Source organism: Schistocerca piceifrons, chromosome 8, assembly GCF_021461385.2.
Source record: "Schistocerca piceifrons isolate TAMUIC-IGC-003096 chromosome 8, iqSchPice1.1, whole genome shotgun sequence".
NCBI lineage: Eukaryota > Metazoa > Arthropoda > Insecta > Orthoptera > Acrididae > Schistocerca > Schistocerca piceifrons.
Window position 1 is genome coordinate 398,044,934 of NC_060145.1, and position 19,778 is coordinate 398,064,711.

Genomic DNA, 19,778 nt, shown 5'->3' on the forward strand with positions numbered 1-19,778 from the left:
TTGTTTTTTGCGCCCTAAAGGAAAACAAGCAGAGCATACAGTGTGAGCATTTAAACAAATAATGTTGCAAGCAATGGATATTTCCACTACCACAGCTGTGCTCACGTTGTTTCTGAGCACTTACAGAGCCAACTCTATCCGTGACCATAGCCCAGCAGAACTCCTCCACATTGTCTCCCGGGCTCCACTGTGTATGCATGCTCGTATGGGGCGAAACCCTCACGCATGCCGTCGATGGTGGTTGCCACCCACAAGTATCGCCTTACAATGGTTGACACAAGAGGTTTGGGGCGCCGAGGGATCAGTCAGCCCTGGAATACCCTCTCACCCCGCATGGTTACATTTCCCGCGTCCAGTGACGGTTTCTGTAGACATGGGTGAACGTCTGAGTGCAACCTCCGCCATTTCAGCCATTATCACGCGCACCGTTGTTGCCCACGTCACAGCGCACCAGCCCATTGCCAGGAGCGCAAGTTTCTTACTCCCAGCCGGTGGATTACTGTTCCAGGACTCCACTCATGCCACCAGTTCACCTTTTCAAGCATTGTCCGAGACATTGCCCAAGTGGGAGGGATCTTGTATCCCAGCCTGACGAGTCTGAAGACCCACCAAAGGATACGTAACACGATGACAGCCACTAGATGGCGCTTTTGCACCTGTGGGCGCTGGTGTCGCCACTGCAAGTGCCATCTCGAGAAAACGGCTGTCAGTGCCCGCAGCAGCCCTTTAAAGCCAGCAGCGCAACGGCTCCGCAGTCAATTGTGATTTCTCTGCGCCATTGTATTGATCTCGCTACACTTCGTCTTGATTCTGAATTCGCTACGTTTTAAGTTTCTATCTTGGTTTACTTACTGGACTCGCCATTCTGCCGCCGTTGTCTGTTATTTGTTTTGCTGTAACCATTGTCCACTTGTTTACTCGTTGTGACACCTTCGGCCAGTCGACCTGTTCCACTGGTTTTCGAGTCGTTCCCGATCTATCCAGATTCTGACCGCTATATTCAGTGGAAGGAATCGCTCGAGAGTTCCAGTACTACCACCTGTCCAGTTAGCACAATCACTACGCAGGGAGTTACACAGAATGAGGTACAGTGGTCGAACAGCTGCTCATAAATCGCACATTTTTGCAGTCGATACTAAGCGACTATTGAGGTGGTGCAAAGAGCTACGCCACAGGATAATGGATGACTGGAAACGAGTGATTTGCAGTGATGAATCACACTTTACCCAGCAGTAATCCGATGGAAGGATTTGGGTTTGGCAGTTGACCGGAGGATGTTAAGTAAACGTTAAATCGAAAGGATAAGAATACATTTTACAGTAACGTGTATTGCATACAGTATAGGAATAATTTGGACACAACGACTGTTTGTTTCAGCACAGCAATTGATGCTGGACAGTAAATGGGCTGTCCCGTCGTGAACCCAATGGAACACCTTTGGGATGAATAGGAACCTAGACTTCTTTCCTGGCCCCCGTGTCCAATATCTCTACCTACTCTGCTTTCAGTTATTGAGGAAAAATGGGCTGCCATTACTGCACAGACAAGTGGTTCAAATGGCTCTAAGCACTATGGGACTTAACATCTGAAGTTATCAGTCCTCTAGACTTAGAGCTACTTAAACCTAACTAACCTAAGGACATCACACACATCCATGCCCGACGCAGGATTCGAACCTGCGACCAGAGCAGCAGCGCGGTTCCGGACTGAAGCGCCTAGAACCTCTCGGCCACAGCGGCCGGCCTGCACAGACATCCTCACTGAAAGTATTCCCAGCAAATTTTAAGTAGTCATAAAGGCGAAGGGTGGACCCACTCCATACTGATGTCCACTAATAGATGTCCGGATACTTTTGATCAGGTAGTGTGTATCACAATGAATGAAAAGTTAAAAACAGCTCTGGCTAACCGGCTGTATTTTCACAAGTAAAGGAACTATGTATGATCATCTCTTTTGTCCTAGTGAAATGTTGTTAATTCTCAAAAGCAATTTATGCAGGTGTTCCTACTATCCCCCCTCCTCCCCCCTTCTAGTTGCAGCGTACTTGGGGAGTCATGAGAATTCAGTTCAATGCTATTAACCTACCAGCAATGGTAGGTTGTAACGCGAGAAGTAAAATAACCATATAGTAAATATCTTGGAAAGTTTCGTGTCCTTAATGCGGTGTCCGCTGCGTTCGAAAGTTCACTGTTACTTCCCTCGATCGACACTACCGCAAATAATTAAGCAGCACTCGGACTGCGTGTAGCGGAAGTGCTGACAGTCGTGACGCTCAAGAATCGTAGAATGTATTTTTTGTCAATGACACAAAACAGCATGTCCGGAAAGTTGTAAAATTTCGTCACGCTACACTGGTGGCGCCGTCTTCAAGCTAGCATATCGTAATACCACAGTCTACAAATACATCGTTGTTCTGTTCAATTTGATCTTTTATTTTCGGAAAGGTGCAAATGATTCTCGCGTTGTTGGTAATAATCCCCCTCATTATGTGCCTTTTCATCTATTTCTTTTTAAATAGACACCACCGAAAACTTTGCAATTAGTGCAATAATTTGAAGTCGGTTCTAGGCGCTTCAGTCCGGAACCGCGCTGCTGCTACGGTCGCAGGTTCGAATCCTGCTTCGGGCATGGGTGTGTATGATGTCCTTGGTTAGGTTTACGTAGTTCTAAGTCTAGGGGACTGATGACCTCAGATGTTAAGTACCATAGTGCTTAGAGCCATTTGAAGTCGGCGACGGCAAATTTTTGTCATATTTCTCAAAAACAGGATGATCGTACACAAAAATAATCACCTGAAAAATGTTCAACTTTTCTTGTATCTCCTTGATTAAATGTAGGCAGCTGCCTTGCCTTACTACGTTACAGGTCACTTTCGTACGGAACAGAAAAAGTGACCTGTGGCGCGATGTAGTTTCTGCAGATATCTCAAAACTTTCAAGGTTCTCAAAATTCATGGAAATATTAGTTGCTTGTATAGTTAATAATATTCAGACTCGTGACACATCAATTGAGCAGCAGTGTAGTGAAATAATTTTGAGTTGTGTGAAGACTGTATTTCGGCCGACCACAGGATTTTAACACCCAGTACTTTCTACCAATCGGAAAGAAAGTTTAAACTTTATCTGGAAGTAGCTTTATGGCCAGTAGAGGCCATCTGTCGGAGAAAAATGTGACTGTTGCCATAACGTTTCCAGAATATATCTTTTTACTATAATTCATGTGGAAATCCGTGTAAACAACAATGCGGCGCTGGCAACTTTTCTTTCTAACTGTTTCTCCATTTTAAATTACTCAAGCTGTAAGCCCTCTCACGATAAAGGAAATATTGCGTGAAGTTTTTGCCACAGTTCGTCGTTGAATGTACCTATTATTATTATTATTATTATTATTATTATATCAATAATAATAATTTTTCTTCTTTAGGGAGATTAGAGACCACAACAAGTAACTAAAAGGAATTTCTAGAAAGCCTTTTTTGCAGCGTAACGGCGTTGCATCCTTTCTGTGCTCGCCTTCTCTCTCATGTCCAGCTGCTATTCTGCTTTCGCTGATCGTGTACGCCCTTAAAGTTGTTGGTCAGTGGTCTGTACTTTGATCGGCGGAGATGGCTTCCCTATTCAATCCAGTGCTCTTGAGGTCCTTCCTTACTCCCTTGAACCACGGAGAATTTAGGTCTGTCTTCCAGTACATTTCACACACGGAGACTGTTAACAAATCTAACAATTGTTCATCAAAACGTTGTCAGTAAATAGTAAAATACAGCTATTAGAAGCTGAGCAACAGTATTTCACCTGTACAATAATTTGCATTACAAAACACTGAGGGATACAGAAATCCAACATATAAAATTATTCTCGTACGAAGGGTCAAACTACTACTGTAAGACCTGCTGAAAAGGAGAGGATGTATATAATTATTTAAAAATGGAAACCTCAACTATTTTGGTCAAGAACTGTTTCAGAGCTGGCTTTTAATAATTGACTAGTGGTCGGGACGTTAACAAAATTACCGCCACTAGGCATTTCAACTATTGATTGCTCATAAACATGTGTCAACATTAGAGTTATTGTCAATATTTTGTTCGATCTCTCTCTCTCTCTCTCTCTCTCTCTCTCTCTCTCTCTCTCTCTCTCTCTCTGTGTGTGTGTGTGTGTGTGTGTGTGTGTGTGTGTGTGTGTGTGTTGTCTATCGTGCTCTATTTTCTCGAGATGTTTGCATGTTATACCATGCTATACGTAATGAATTGTGGTACGAAAAAAATCTTTAAACTCGTCAGAAATTAATTTCGTAAATTTCAGTATAGCAACAATGATGGTTTTACTGAGCAAGAATAGCAGCTGATCGGAAAAATTTAGCTATAATGGCTGCTCGCCATTTTGCGTTCTACGAGAGACAGTTCGACCATTTTGTAAAGTAGTGTAAGTCTATTGTTACAGTGTTTTGTTCGGCAAAATAAATTGCAATTCACGCTTCTGAACAAAAGTGATTGCTAAAATTTCGGAAAACTTTTACGGAAGCAAAGTGCAATTACGGAATGCCCTTGAACTAGCGTGCTAAAGTATAAATGTGGTATCTTACCTTGGATCTTATTTTTCAATGCAGATTTCGCGTTTCATCACTATTCCCATTAAAATTCTCTCCAGTTTGGTTGTTCAAATTTTTTCAATGGTAATGGCTCCTTATGTATGTTCCCATTGTCTATGCAATAAACAAACGTAATATAGTATACACAATAATTAGTGCACACAGGAAGTCGCCTGTTTAAATTTTCTTTTATTATTAATTCTGACGGGATCGTGCATGGATAAATGCTAGGCAGTGGGCCAGCTTATTAAAATAATCAAGCAATGTCTTAAATAAATGTTTGTAAATACGTTACTTTTGTTAGGGGCGCTTGACAGTAGCGTTCTGTGTAAAGTCTATTTTAATTCTTTTACTCGACTGTGGATGTCTCTTCTTTTATCGGACGTCGAAAGCATTTACTCACCGAACAAATGGTTCGTACTGTAGTAGGCCTATTAATGTGCATTTAATGAACACGGGACCTTTCATCATGTCAAGATGCAGTATAGCTGAGACGAATTTTAACATAAATTGAAACAAATATTAAGTAATATCACTACATTCAATTATCAAACAATTATCAAACAAATTTATAATGAGACTTAAATTAAGCAAAATATAAATAATAATGGCGATGTGCAGTATTAATCTGCCGTAATCACTGAAAAGTCGTCTAGGCTCCCTTCTAAAACAAAAAGGTGCTGTCCGCTTCATAAAAATAATTGAGGGACGTAATTCTACATTTGTTTCTGCCGTTGTAGCCTACACTCCATACAACCCTTCATAGTACTTGATTTTTTAATTAATAATTTACTACTTTGCAAATATTTCGTTTGTAAATTCTGCTCTTCCGCAAATGTGCCTTAAAAAGCGTTATATGTATGTCCCATTTGCGAATGCAAATTAGATAACAAAAACAATGTAGAACACTTGATTGCTATGGAATCGAGAGTTTTAGATTAGAAAAGTGTGAACTTCTAAATGTAGGAGCAGATAATACCAGATTTATAAACCAGCGCACTCCAAAGCCAATTAGTGCGTCTACAAGAAAAAGGTCACTTACAGAACAATCGTGCACACTATTTCAGAACAGTGCTAAAAAATGTGGGACCCATACCACGGAAGGTTTTGAGAGCATACAAAGGACGGTACGAATGGCCACATGTATTCACCAAAATGCTGATAACCACGCCTTGCCAAACGCTTTAGGAGAGGCGCCAGCTATGCGGCGAAAGCCTCCTTACAGAGTTTCGAGGACCAATATTACGTGAAGAATCCAGATATTTCTCCAGTGATCTTACGTATCACCTCTGTCGAGACCGCGAAGGGAAGGTTCCATTGATTACTACGTGCAAGCATTCTTCCCGCGCTCCGTGTGCGAACAACTGGGAACAAACACTAAGGCTGCTGCCACAGTGGCACCGACATCTGATTCCGCTGACGACCGACATCGGCCGACGATGGCCGATCTTTCCAAATCAGTATGCCACTTCGTATGCGCTTACACTGTAACCGATCTAATCGCCCGAATTTACCGATTTCGGACAACGATCAGTGAAGTTAGAATCGGTTTGTTTTGTTCGTTGAAATCAACAGACATTTTCGCACAGTATATACAGAAGGGCCCAGAAAAATGTAAGTATTAATGGAACAAAATATAACTTTACAATTCTTGCACGGGCGGAAGGTTACTATGTGTGTTCAAAGTGACCCCCTTAGCAGCCAAACAACGTTGATGCCGCTGAACGTTGACCGAACTACGGCTATCAGCCGCACAGGACGCCTCGTTGGTTTCTCGTAGCTCGTTCAGTGTAGCTGGCTTTTGTTGACAAACTTCATTTTTCAAGGTCCTCCGTAGATAGAAGTCAAGATGTGTAAAGTCTGGAGACCGTTGTGAGTACTCAACAGCTCCTCTTCGCCCTGGAAGTTTTCATCCAGTAAGGCTCTGACATCTCTGTGGTATTGAGGCGCAGCACCATTTTGTTGTAGGTAAAATCTTTCATTTCCAAACACCTCTCGTATTGCAGGTCAAATCGATGTTTCCAGCGTATGAAGGTACACCTAACCAGTTACGGTACCTTCAAAGAAGGTGGGACAATAAAACCGCGCGCTGACGGACCGCACCACATATTAACACACAGTAGATTAACATGAAACTTCCTGGCAGATTAAAACTGTGTGCCGGACCGAGACTCGAAGTTTCATATCAGCGCACACTCCGCGGTAGAGTGAAAATTTCATTCTAGAAACATCCCCCAGGTTGTGGCTAAGTCATGTCTCCGCAACATCCTTTCTTTCAGGAGTGCTAGTTCTGCAAGGTTCGCAGGAGAACTTCTGTTAAGTATGGAAGGTAGGAGCTGAGGTACTGGCAGAAGTAAAGCTGTGAGGATGGGGCGTGAGTCGTGCTTGTGTAGCTCAGTTGGTAGAGCACTTGCCCGCGAAAGGCAAAGGTCCCGATTTCGAGTCTCGGTCCGGCACACAGTTTTAATCTGACAGGAAGTTTCATATCAGCGCACACTCCGCTGTAGAGTGAAAATTTCATTCTGGTAGATTAACATGCTTGCCCATGTGAACCTGTAGATTTTCGGGAGCCTAGTACATAGAGTTGTGGCGGTTTACAGTACCATTCAGTTTGAACTACGTCTCGTCATACCAGATAACCATCTCTGCAAATCGTTCATCCTCGTGAACCATGCCTTCAAACCACTCGTGCTACTCCATCCGTAGATACGAGTCGTCCTCGTTCGTAGCATGGAGCGATCTTGGAATGTTCATTTCCCACTCTACAGCCTCGAGAATTCGTTGTACGCTTGATCGGCGGCTTACTTCGCCTTCACGTGCACGCTCCTTCAAAGGATGTTTGAGTTGACTTAGTAAGGTCCCCCATACGTAGAAGTCAAGATGTGTAAGGTCTGTAGACCGTGCTGACTACCCAACGGCAGCGCTGGAAGCTGGACTTGATGTTTCTGGTCGACCAGAGCTTTCTTTTTGCGCATCTTGAACAGTGCCGTTGGCTTCAAATTAATCCCGATAACGCGCGAAGAAATAGTTTGGGAAAACAATCGACTGCGCTGCCGTGCAAAATTGCAACGATATTTAATTTTATTCCAGAAATATCGGAACCTGTGGACTAAAATCGCAGGTTTGTTGGAAATTACAAGTACCGTAGATAAAATCTTTATTGGAAAGTTTAGGCGTAAATTACAACCTCAAAAAATAGTGAAATGGTGGCATATCTTATGCTTATAATTACTGTAGTTGAACATTTTTGGGTTGTGTTAGGTTGGCATTAGCTATCTACAAATTATTACTGCTTTCTGGCGTTTTATGCCAGTAGGGTGCTGATTTTGTTAATATGAAGTGGTTCCCAAATGTGATGTACGGTATTTCCACTTCCAATGCTTTAGGTATTAAGAGTATCTTATGCTAAACCTTGTGCTTAACTTTACTCCATTGATGAATTTCTTCGTAAAACCAACTGATTTGTATATAAGTACAACATAACTTCTGCACCATTTCAGTGCAGTAATGTGTTCATTGTAAATAAGTATTACAGTAGTTGTATTACATGTTTATTACCTTATAAATAAATAAAAAACTTTTTTATTTTAAATTCAATGCATTAGTATTTGTAAAATGACTCTTAGCGTTCATTAAAAAATGACGATCATTCCACTTGGGACCTGTGGAATGGTACATTAGCTTATTTGTTTTAGTTGTAAATATTTGTCATGTATTGTTGTTTTTCTGACATGTTCCACATCCTGGAGGACCTCCTCACTACGGATCAATTGGAATGAAAGTAAATCTAATCTAATCTTAGGCTTGTCTTTCACATTTATGCTGAATGACAGCCATTGACGATTAACTGACGTACGTCTCCACAACCTTAAACAAATACAGCAAAACAGTGTGTTCGTAACTCGGTTTTCAAGGTCACCACGAATTATCTCGAGTATGCAACACAACGTTTTTCCCGTCATCTCAGGGATTCGTAAAACTTGTCTGGTTATTCCACTAACTGAGGACAGAGTGTACAATACTCGCCATGTTCTTTCCGAAAGAGATGTAGCTCATTCACAAACATTAGACGGCTTTTTAGTAGCGAAAGCCTCAATGAAGTACTTACCTCTAAGCACAGAGGCGTCATTGTATCCATTCCACTCTAGTAGGTTAAAATCTAACCTACTTCATGCATAGAATAGATTCTAACCTAACCTACTTGAACTCGCCAAAAACTGACGGAGATCAGACGCACTGTTGCCAAGTCGTCAGCCGATGTTATCGGGCGACCTTCGGCAACGGTGTCTGATGACAGTTGTCGCCACTGTCAAGCTTTTGCACCGGTTCGGAAATATCGTAGATCCGGGGCTGTCTGTCTGTTGCCACGTGGCCATCCAGTACCCAATGTTCTTAGGTTTATTCATTTCCTCCATAGTATGTTTGACATTTTGAGAAGTAATAAATGTTATGTGCATACTTTTCTGCTTTGAAAGGCAACAGGCTATGTAGATCGCTGACAAACAATGGACAAAACTGGTTCGTGCACCGATCCCTGAGGCACATCATAACGCCTGACAGTTTTGTTTGAATTGGTTAGAACCATTTTCTTGCTGTTGGACTAGCATGATTTTAGTAATGTCAACCCCCTATCTGATATCTTATATTGTTTAAGTTGATTTACAAGTATACTAATTACCTCTGGTATACCTTTCACTACTTCTTCGTATCTTATTCTCGAGTTTAACGTGGACCAGGGTGCAGCTTGGCGTTTGTCGCATAAAAAAATGCTTTTCAATGGGGTTAAACACGAGACCTATAGGTTTGTAGAAGTAGCACTTCGCCGATACAGCTGCGATGCAAGAACGAAATATGAGAGACTTATCTATCAATGGAGGGAACTTATTAATTTTTCTAATGCTTGTGTAAATAACTAGTATGAAATTGACAAGTTCACACTTCCAAAGAAAGAAAAGGCAACAGTCGCTTCCAAAATCGCAATGAATGTCGCAACTGAGGATGCGCTGCTGCTTTAATTCCTCTGCTAGAATGGTTGCTGCACTTTAGGATCTCGATGCCATGACAACACACACGTCTATCGTTCCTTCCGTAGTCCAAATTGCACACTTCTGCTGGGGCTGGACGCCTGTTTAGAACATCTCCAACCTCCTTGTCTGCTCATCTGCTGCCTCACTACAAAACACATGCCCTTATTTACCTATACGTTATGAGAGGTACTGTGGTTGTGCTCGTTTAAAATATGAAGCCAGGAGTGACACCAATGAGCTTCTGCAGAACATTGGGAGACTGGGTCTTCTCCCTGGCTTGTCACAATACTCGCCGATCTGGTGTATTGCCAGACTGCGACTCGTTGATGAACACAATGCAAAGCCATTCATCAGGAGCCCGTACTTCCCAGTCATAGCGCCAGTCCAAATGCGTACGTTTGTGTTGGGCTGCTAACGGAAGCCTCTGCATGGGACGGTAATTCCCTAGTCCAGCTACTGTGGAATGGCGCAGAATGTTTCAGGGAATCATTATTTGTTCTCGAATGGCAGGCACATATGTGAATGGGTTATGATGTGCTTGGTGCACAATACAGTGATACTCAGACATGGTCGACCAGAGCCTTGACAATGAGTATGTCGGCACCAACGTTCCTATGCAGTCCAATATTGGGCCACTGTCATATCAGAATACCCCCACAAATCAGGATATTGCATGATTCCGTCAGTCGACCACAGTGAGACCCCTATAGACACTGTCAGGTGCTGATAACTGTGTATCACAAGATTACATGGTATTTCTCTCCTTCAATGAACAAACGTCTGATGCTGTTCACATCCCCTATAAACCCTCCTAGGCCTGTCACGACTCTCACCATTTACATACATGGTGGATACGTGTACAAAGTTACATTGACATCCGACCATGTGTTCTGGGTGCCTGTGCCCCACCCCCTTTTTTCAGGCAGTCTGTATTGTAAACATCGGCTTTTCTATTGGGCTGACTTGTGACACTCCTGATACTTCGATTTCTGTTAAACATCCACTGGCTGGTACTCCGTTCTATCACCAAACAATTCTTCGTGCCAGTCTCATATTTATGAAGATAAAGCATATGATCGTACATTGAGTATCAGTCGACACTGTGGTACAGTGTCAAATACCTTCCTGTAATCTAGGAAAATGGTATCCACTTCTTCTCCAGCAGCACTCACGCTCATAAATTAAGGATAATGCTGATACATGGTGAAACAACGCTCTGACTGGCAGTTTACGGGTTTAAATCACCTCGGGGTATGACCATGCAGTGTATTTGACCTGTGGTCGTCGCATGGTGGCGCTGGCAGCAGTCCACGTACTCAGAGGTGTGTTGGTTCATATCAGAGTACGGTGCAGTGAGTAAGCAGACAGGAAACGCGTCCAGGCGGTACAGTACAGGACGTCCACAGTGTACACCAGCACAAGAAGACAGATATCTCACCATCAGTGCCTGCAGATGGCCACGGAGTACTGCAGGTAGCTTTGCTTGGGACCTTACTGCAGCCACTGGAACAGTTGTCTCCAGACACACAGTCTAAAGACGACCGAACAGACCTGGTTTATTCGCTCGGAGACCTGAAAGGTGGATTCCACTGACCCCTGGTCACAGGGGAGCCCGTAAAGCCTGGTGTCAAGAACACAGTACATGGTCACTGGAACAGTGGTTACGTTCACGGACGAGTCCAGGTATAGTCTGAACAGTGGTTCTCGTTGGATTTTCGTCTGGCGTGAACCAGGAACCAGATACCAACCCCTTAATGTCCTTGAAAGGGACGTGTATGGAGGTCGTGTTTAGATGGTGAGAGGTGGGATTATGATTGGTGCACATATACCCCTGCATGTCTTTGACAGAGGAACTGTAACAAGCCAGGTGTATTGGGACATCATTTTGCACCAGTATGTCCACCTTTTCAGGGGTGCAGTGGTCCCACCCTCTTCCTGATGGATGATAACGCACAGCCCCACCGAGCTGCCATTGTGGAGTAGTACCTTGAAACAGAAGATATCAGGCGAATGGAGTGGCCTGCCTGTTCTCCAGACCTAAACCCCGTCGAGCACGTCTGGGATGCTCTCCGTCGACGTATCACTGCACGTCTTCAAACTCCTAGGACACCTGAGGAGCTCTGACAAGCACTGGTGCAAGAATGGGAGGCTATACCCCAGCAGCTGCTCGACCACCTGATCTAGAGTATCCCTGCGCGTTGTGCGGCCTGTGTACGTGAGCATGGTGATCATATCCCGTATTTATGTCGATGTACATGCGCAGGAAACAGTGGCGTTTTGTAGCACATGCGTTTCGGGATGGTTTTCTCAACTTATCACAAATACCGTGAACTTACAGATCTGTGTCGTGTGTGTTCCCTATGTTCCTATGCTACTAGCGCCAGTTTTGTGTAGTGCCACGTTGTTTGGCACCACATCCTGCAATTATCCTTAATTTATGAGCATGAGTATATTTGCAGGATATCTTCTCTATATACACTGAGGTGACAAGTCGTGGGATAGCGATATGCACATAATATACAGATTAGTGGTAGTATCGCGTACACGAGGTATAAAGGGCAGTGCATTGATAGATCTGTCATTTGTACCCTGGTGATTCATATGAAAAGATTTCCGACGTGATTGAGGCTGCACGACGGGAATTGAAGACTGAACGTGGAATGGTAGTTGTAGCTAGACACACGGGACTTTTCATTTCGGAAATCGTTAGGGAATTAAATATTCAGAGATCCACAGTGTCAATAGTGTGTCGAGAATACCAGATTTCAGGCATTCTCTCTCAATGCGAACAATGCAGTGGCCGATGGCCTTCACTTAACGATCGAGAGCAGTGGCGTTTGCGTAGAGTTGTTCGTGCCAACAGATAAGTAACACTGCGTGATACAGCCACAGAAATCAATGTGGGATGTACGACAGACGTTTCCGTTAGGGCAGCGCAGCGAAATGTGGCGTTAATGGGCTATGGCAGGAGACGATTGACGGGAGTGCATTTGCTATTTAACAGCACAACATGCCTACACTGTCTTTTTCTGGCCTAGTGACCATATCGGTTGGACCCTAAATGACTGGAAAATCGTGGCATGGTAAGGTGAGTTCCGATTTCAGTTGGTAAGAGGTGATGGTAGGGCTCGAGTGTGGCGCAGACCTCAAGATGCCGCGGACCTAAGTTGTCAACAAGGAACTGTGCGAGCTGGTGGTGGCGGCGTAATGGTGTGAGCTGTGCTAACATAGAATGGACTGGGTTCTCTGATCCAACTGAACCAATAACTGACTGAAAATGGTTATGTTCGGCTACTTGGAGACCATTTGGGGCCATTCATGGACTACATGTTCCTAAACGATTGAATTTTTGCAGTGACAGAGCGCCGTTTCATGGTGCCACAGTTGTTTTGGATGAACGGAGCGGTTGACGTGGTCGGGGTTGTAGGGTGTGGCTGGGTAGAAGAAGGTGGCTGTTTTTAGCAATCTTTTTCTTTATTGTTGGTTCTTCCAATTCATTTTGAGCCCCACCACTCGTCGTAGTGGAGACGTGCTGATGCGTGCAGCCTGGGGAACATGATGCAGTGCTCGGTCAGCGGCTGCGCAGGTGGTAGGAGGTCAGTGGCACGAGGCCCGGCCTAGCTTGGCTCCTGTCATCGCGCACTAAAACACACTAAAACACTATTTCGCGCCATATTTCCTAAAAATAATCCCTTGCCCTCTACATGAAGAACATTCTGGACAATTCTAGCAAATGATTTGGTCATCCAGGTGGCCGGCATGAATCCCATCGAACATTTGTGGGAAATAATCGAGAGGTCAGTTCGTGAACAAAATCCTGCACCAGCAACACTTTTTGCAAATGAGGGACGTCTGTACAGGGAGTTCGGAAGTTCCTGTTACAAACGTCTATGACTTGTGGAGTAGATAATATTTTGAATTGGGGCTAATGTCTGGAAATGTACGCTTTCCATATTACAACCATTTGAAAACTTGTTGGTAAGGTGACCACTTTTAAAAGCAATTGATTAGGCGTGACCCACGACATCACTTCTTTTACAATTCCTCTCATTAAGAGCAAAGGAATTGCGGTGTACTCATTGGCAGGTTCTCCTCAACATTATGCGGTATGGCCGAACTGGCATTCACAAACACGTGATTGAGCTCGAAGCAGGTCAGAGGGGTAGGACAGATGTCGAATGACAGCCAATCCGACGTAAGCACGCCACACCATGAGTATTCTGTTGCACGCTTATGTGGCAAACATGTTTTCAAACGGCTGTAGCACTGTACGTTTCCGGACGTGAGTTTCTATTCAAAATATTATGTTGTCACTCCGCTCTAAAAGTTCTAGAACCAAGAATTTGTGAACACCCTGCAGAGGCAGCATGGCCCAATGTCTCTGCAGGTAGCTTCCAACGACTTGAGTCCATTCCACGTAGAGATGCCGCACTACACCGGGCAAAAGGAGGTCAAATACGATATTAAGAGATACCCCATGACTTAAGTCACCTCACTGTACAGAAGGAAATATCCCGACAGACTCATCATCGCAGAGCCCAAACCCCTAAGGACAGAAACTTGAAATTTGGAGAGGATGTTGACCTTATACCGTAGGTATAGTTTAACAAGGGATTTTTCGAAATTCCATCCCTAAGGGACTGAAATAGGAGATGAAAAGATTTTTGAAAATGTGTCGCGACTGCGGCAATTTTGAAGCTAGAACTGCGAAAATTTATATTTGATTTTACACTTTGTACAGTGTGGTCCTTTGCACTTGAGTGGTGGCCGTGGGAACATAAAATTTCGTTTAAATAAAAATTTAAAAAAAAACTGTGGAGACCACAAAGTCAACGTGAGCAAAGCAGCAAGTGCTAAGCTAGTTGGTTATGAAACGACGAGGTGAAGCAGTGTTGATCCTTTGAGTGAAACTTCCTCCAGGAATATCAGAATGTTCAAGGCTAGAACAGTTATTTAGTGTATTTTCGAATCTCACTCTTCCCAAGCAGTTTTTACCCTCTGTAGCTCCCTCTAATACCATGTAAGTTATTCCCTGATGTCTTAACACAAGTTCTATCATGCTGACCCTTCTCTCTGTCGATTTTTTTTTGCATGCAGTCCTAACCTTGCCGTTTCTGTGTAGAACCTCCTCATGTCTTACTTTATCAGACCATCTAATTTTCAGCATCCTTCTATAGCACCACATCTCAAACGCTTAGAATCTCTTCTTGGCTTTCCCCACAGTCCATGATCACTTCCATGAAATGCTGTGTGCCATATGTACATTCTCAGAAATTTCCTCCTTGAATTAAAGTCTGTGGTGAATACTAGTAGGCTTCTAGCCAGGAATGCCCTCTTCACTTTTGCTAGTCTGCATTTTATGTCTTTTTGCTCCATACGCCAGATATTGTGCTTCCAAGGTAGTAGAATTCCTTTATGGTCACCAATTTTTATATTAATTTTATTACTGATCTCATTACTGCTACTCCTGAAGTCTCGTCTTTCATTTCATTCAGTATAACTTTTAATTCTTTTCACTTCCACTGAGGATAACTCTTTATAATCTAAGTGCTTCGCTTTTAGTCTTTAATTCTTATTGTTCCATTTTGGTTCTTATACATATTGTGTATTACCTGTTTCTACCTACAGCTTACCACTATTTTTGTGACAGTTTCCAACATCTGGCACCATTTTGCATTGTGGAACGATTTTTCTAGGTTGACACATTGTATGAAGGTGGTTTGATTTTTCATTAGTCTTGCTTCCATTATCCACCACAACATTTGAACTGCCACTCTAGTGATCTTGCACTTACATAATCCAAACTGATCGTCATCTATAAGATCCTCAGTTTTTTTCTCCATGCCTCTGTATATTATTTGCAGCAACTTTGATACCCGAGCTGTTGACTGTTTGATAGTTTTTGCACTTGTCCACCCTTATTTTTCAGACTGTGTGGATGATAATTTGCTGAAAGTCAGATTGTACGTCTCCATTCTTGTGTATTCTTACATCAACTTGAATTGTCATCCCAGGGATTTCCTAAGGAATGTTATTTTGGCCTTCCATCGTACTTGGTCATAAGTCTTCTAAATCTGTGTTACACTCTATAATATTAGATCATCTGTGTCATCCATATCAACTCCCACTTCTTCCATCACATCATCAGACAGTTCCTCCTCCACTGTAGATGCCTTTACTTCCCTCTTTCCACTCAACTGCTCTCTCCTCTTTATTTAAAAGTGGAACTCCTCTCGTACTGCTAATGTTCTTTGCTTTTAATTTCACTGAAGGTTATTTTCATTCATTTATATGCAAAACCTGTCCATTGAAGGACCGTTTCTTTTTCTGTATCTTCACATTTTTACTGGAGCCATTTCAACTTAGTGTCCATGCTCTTCCTGTTTGTTTCATTGCTAAGCAACTTATACTGCTATATTCCTTTCCTAAGCCTTTTTGCACTTAATTCTGTTGTCAGTCAGTTGAAGTACTTCTTCAGTTACCAAAGGTTTCACCACCTTCCTTGTATCTATATTTTTCTGTCCAACTTCTGTGATTGCCCTGTTTAGAGATGTCCTTTCTTCTTGAAATGAACTGCCTACTGTGGTCATTCACTATCAAAGTATCTACAGCCTTAGAGAAATTCAAACATATAACATCACTCCTCTGTGCTTCAGTACCCCATTTCTTTTCACACTGACTCTTACGATGATTTTCCTGAACTTCAGCCTACTCCTCATCATTACTAAATTGTTATACGAGTCTATATCTGATCCTGGGTATGCCTTACAAACCAATATCTGATGACAAGATCTCTCCTGATGATGTAATCCATCTGTTATCTTCCTGTCTCTGCAGGCCTTTTCCAAGTATACCAACTCCTCTTGTTACTTTTGAACAGTATGTTCTCTATTAGCACCTGAAATTATCGTCACAACACTATTAGTCTTTCTCTCTCATTCCTACTGTCAAGCAGATTTTCACCTGTAATCCTGTTGTCTATTCCTTCCCCTGCTACTGAGTTCCAATCATCCATGACTGCTAGTTTTCATCTCCTTTAATTTACTAAATTACACATTCAGGCTCCTCCTCTCTCTCTCTCTCTCTCTCTCTCTCTCTCTCTCTCTCTCTCTCTCTCTCTCTCTCTCTCTCTCTCCCTCCCTCCCTCCCCTCTCCGTCTTCTACTTATGTCAGTGTTACTAGCACTAGTTTATTGCTGATTCTACTGAGAATACTGCTATCATTGCATTGTTCAAAGTAACTCACACTTCCCCTACCTTGCTGCCCATTATGAATCCTCCTCCAGTTACACAATTTTCCGCTGTTGTTGATTTTACCCTTCATTTTACAGACCAGAGATTCATATCTACTTCTGCTATATCAGAGAAATACAGAAAAGGGAGAGAGAACCCCCCTTGGGCATGCATGAAGTCTACATGTCCCCTACACGTCTCATTGTGTCTACACAACATGTGACAAGAGTGTTAAAAGTATTTCACCAGCATTAGCTCCAATGAAGCACCAAAGAAACTGGTATAGGCATGCGGATTCAAATACAGATATATGTAAACAGGCAGAATATGGCACTGGGATCAGCAATGCCTATATGAGACAAGTGTCTGGCACAGTTGTTAGATTAGTTACTGCTGCTACAATGGCAGTGTAGTAACACGGTTCACTTTTTCCGTCGCACTTCACATAGCGTGGACTGGGAACTGTCTCCTAGGCATGCCTGATGTGAACTCACTGGTCACGGCCCGTGCTGCCTGAGTTGTTGTTTTGCCGTTTTGCCATTCCGCTTGCAGAGGTCGCGGCCGAATTCTCGCGTGCCCTCTGGTGGACGGGACTCTACTTGTGGCAACTACCGTCCGTGATGGCACCGTGCCAATGTGCGCCTCCCGCGATCTTTCTGGTGGCTACTGCACTCCTCCTCCTTCGGGGGTGAAGCCACTGTGACCACTGCGTCGGAAGGTGGAACGTCATGCAGGAGCGATGACCTCCATGTCCATCTGAAGGCTGAAGTCGAGGGGATCTGCCAACCCTCGAGCCGGAACTTCGAATACGGCTGGAAGTGACCCACATGAAGAGGCCCCCGTCGTCCCACCACTGGAGCCCGGGATAGAACGGGCGACAAGCCATCGAACTCCAGACCCTGGTCCACCTCAGGAGGGGCAAGACCCCATGGCAGGGATGATGGGGAAGGGTCGACCACTGGTGACCCAGCCTCCTGTGAAACTGGGCCTGTGAGGGGGGCCGGCACTCACTGGGGCATCTCTAACAATGGCGATGCTGGTGCTGGAGCTAGAGCTACTGGAGGCTGCCAAGGCTGAGAACCATCGCAGTGTGGTGGAGTCACAGGCGGAGAGGCGGTAGCATCCCCTGAAAAACCAACACGGGTGCCGGCAATGGGGAAGCCGGTGCCCGAGGGGTCGGAGGGTGGGTGCACAAACGTGGACGTAGCTGATTTTGGTGACAATGTACATCCTGGTCCCCCGCCTGCAAGGTATAGAGGCGGCGGCCATTTCGGCGCAGGACCACCGCCGGCATCCAATGTGGATTGCGACTATACCCACGTGCCCAGACCGACATACCCGGTTGAAAGCCGGGTACTCCGTTTTGCAAATACTGGCGAGGACCAGGCCGGAGGAGGTGCAGCAGAGTCCTAGGTTGGTGCCCATGGAGGAGCTCTGCAGGGCTGCGTTCTCCCATTGGTGTCGTCCGGTATGCCGTCAGGAAAAACGTCAACGCCTCCTCCGCAGGAAATTCGTGCACATACTTTTTCATCTGCGTCTTAAATGTGCACACCATGCGCTCGGCTTCCCCATTCGATTGTGGATGAAAGGGGGAGAGCAAACGTGCCGAATACCGAAGTGCCTATAAAAATCCTGAAAGATCTGCAAAATAAACTGAGGTCCATTGTCCGAGACCAGGGTGACTGGCAGACCTCCCACAGAAAAGATTTTTGCTAGTTCCTGGATTGCAACTTCTGAAGTGGTTGAGGAGCAGTGAACCACATATGGGAATTGGGAATAATCATCAATGACAATGAGCCAAAAGCCATTTAGAAACGGGCCCGCAAAATCGATGTGAACACGTTCCCATGCCTGGGTTGCAGGCGGCGATGAAGAGAACGCTGACCTGGGAGATGCCTGTTGGCTCGCACACTGGGAACAGGCGGCCACCAAGTGCTCAATTTCTCTGTCAATACCAGGCCAGTACACATGTCTGCGAGCCAAGGTTTTAGTACTAGAAACACCCCAGTGCCCCTCATGTAATAATGTGAGGACTTCCCTTCGCAAACTTGCAGGAACAACCATGCGAGGAGCTGTATCATCGGTAGCCAGAAGGAGAACTCCTTCCAAGATGGAGAGGCGGTCTCGTAGAACAAAGTAATTACGAAGAGGGTCCGAGGCCCGGCCTGGTGGTCGGGATGACCACCCCTGCTGAATGAGGCGAACCACTTGCCAGAGAACCAGGTCAGCTGCCGTTTCCGTGGCGACTCTAGAACTAGTGATCGGGAAGCCATCAACCGCTTGGCAGGATGCCACATCCAAATGAAAACACATAATCTCCTCCCGATCGAACTTAGGATCCGGGCCCACCGGAAGACGGGAAAGAGCGTCTGCATTGGCATGCTGTCTGGTAGGGCGAAAATTAGTGTCATAATGGTACTTATAGAGGAACAAGGCCCAGTGCTGTAGTCTGTGGGCCACCCTATCCGGAATCTGAGAGGCGGGGCCAAATAACGATATTAACGGCTTATGGTCAGTGATTAACTGAAACTTCGTGCCATACAAGAAAGGGTGAAACTCGGTAAAAGCGTAGACAATGACCAAAGCCTCTTTTTCCACCTGGGAGTAATGGGCCTGCGCGGGACTAAGAGTTTTAGACGCAAACGCCAGTGGCTGCTCGGAACCATCTGCATTGCGATGGGCCAGGACTGCCCCCACCCCATACTGCGAAGCTTCTGTAGCCAGGGCCAACGGCTTATGGGGGTCAAAAGTAGCCAAACAAGGCGCTGATGTGAGGAGGCCCTTCAACGAGGTGAACGCTCGCTCGCATGCAGGCGACCAATCAAAAAGAACACCCTTGCGCAGAAGGCAGTACAGAGGGCGGGCTATGGTTGAAGCCCTGGGTATGATCCGGTGGTAATAGGCAATCTTGCCTAAAAAAGCTTGTAACTCCTTC

At 44.5% G+C, this 19,778-nt stretch overlaps 1 protein-coding gene across 2 annotated transcripts in view; it reads left to right on the forward strand.

Moving 5' to 3' along the window:
• LOC124711748 (glycoprotein-N-acetylgalactosamine 3-beta-galactosyltransferase 1-like) overlaps positions 1-19,778 on the forward strand; it is a 183,998-nt gene that overhangs the window by 100,409 nt on the left and 63,811 nt on the right. The window lies entirely within an intron of this gene.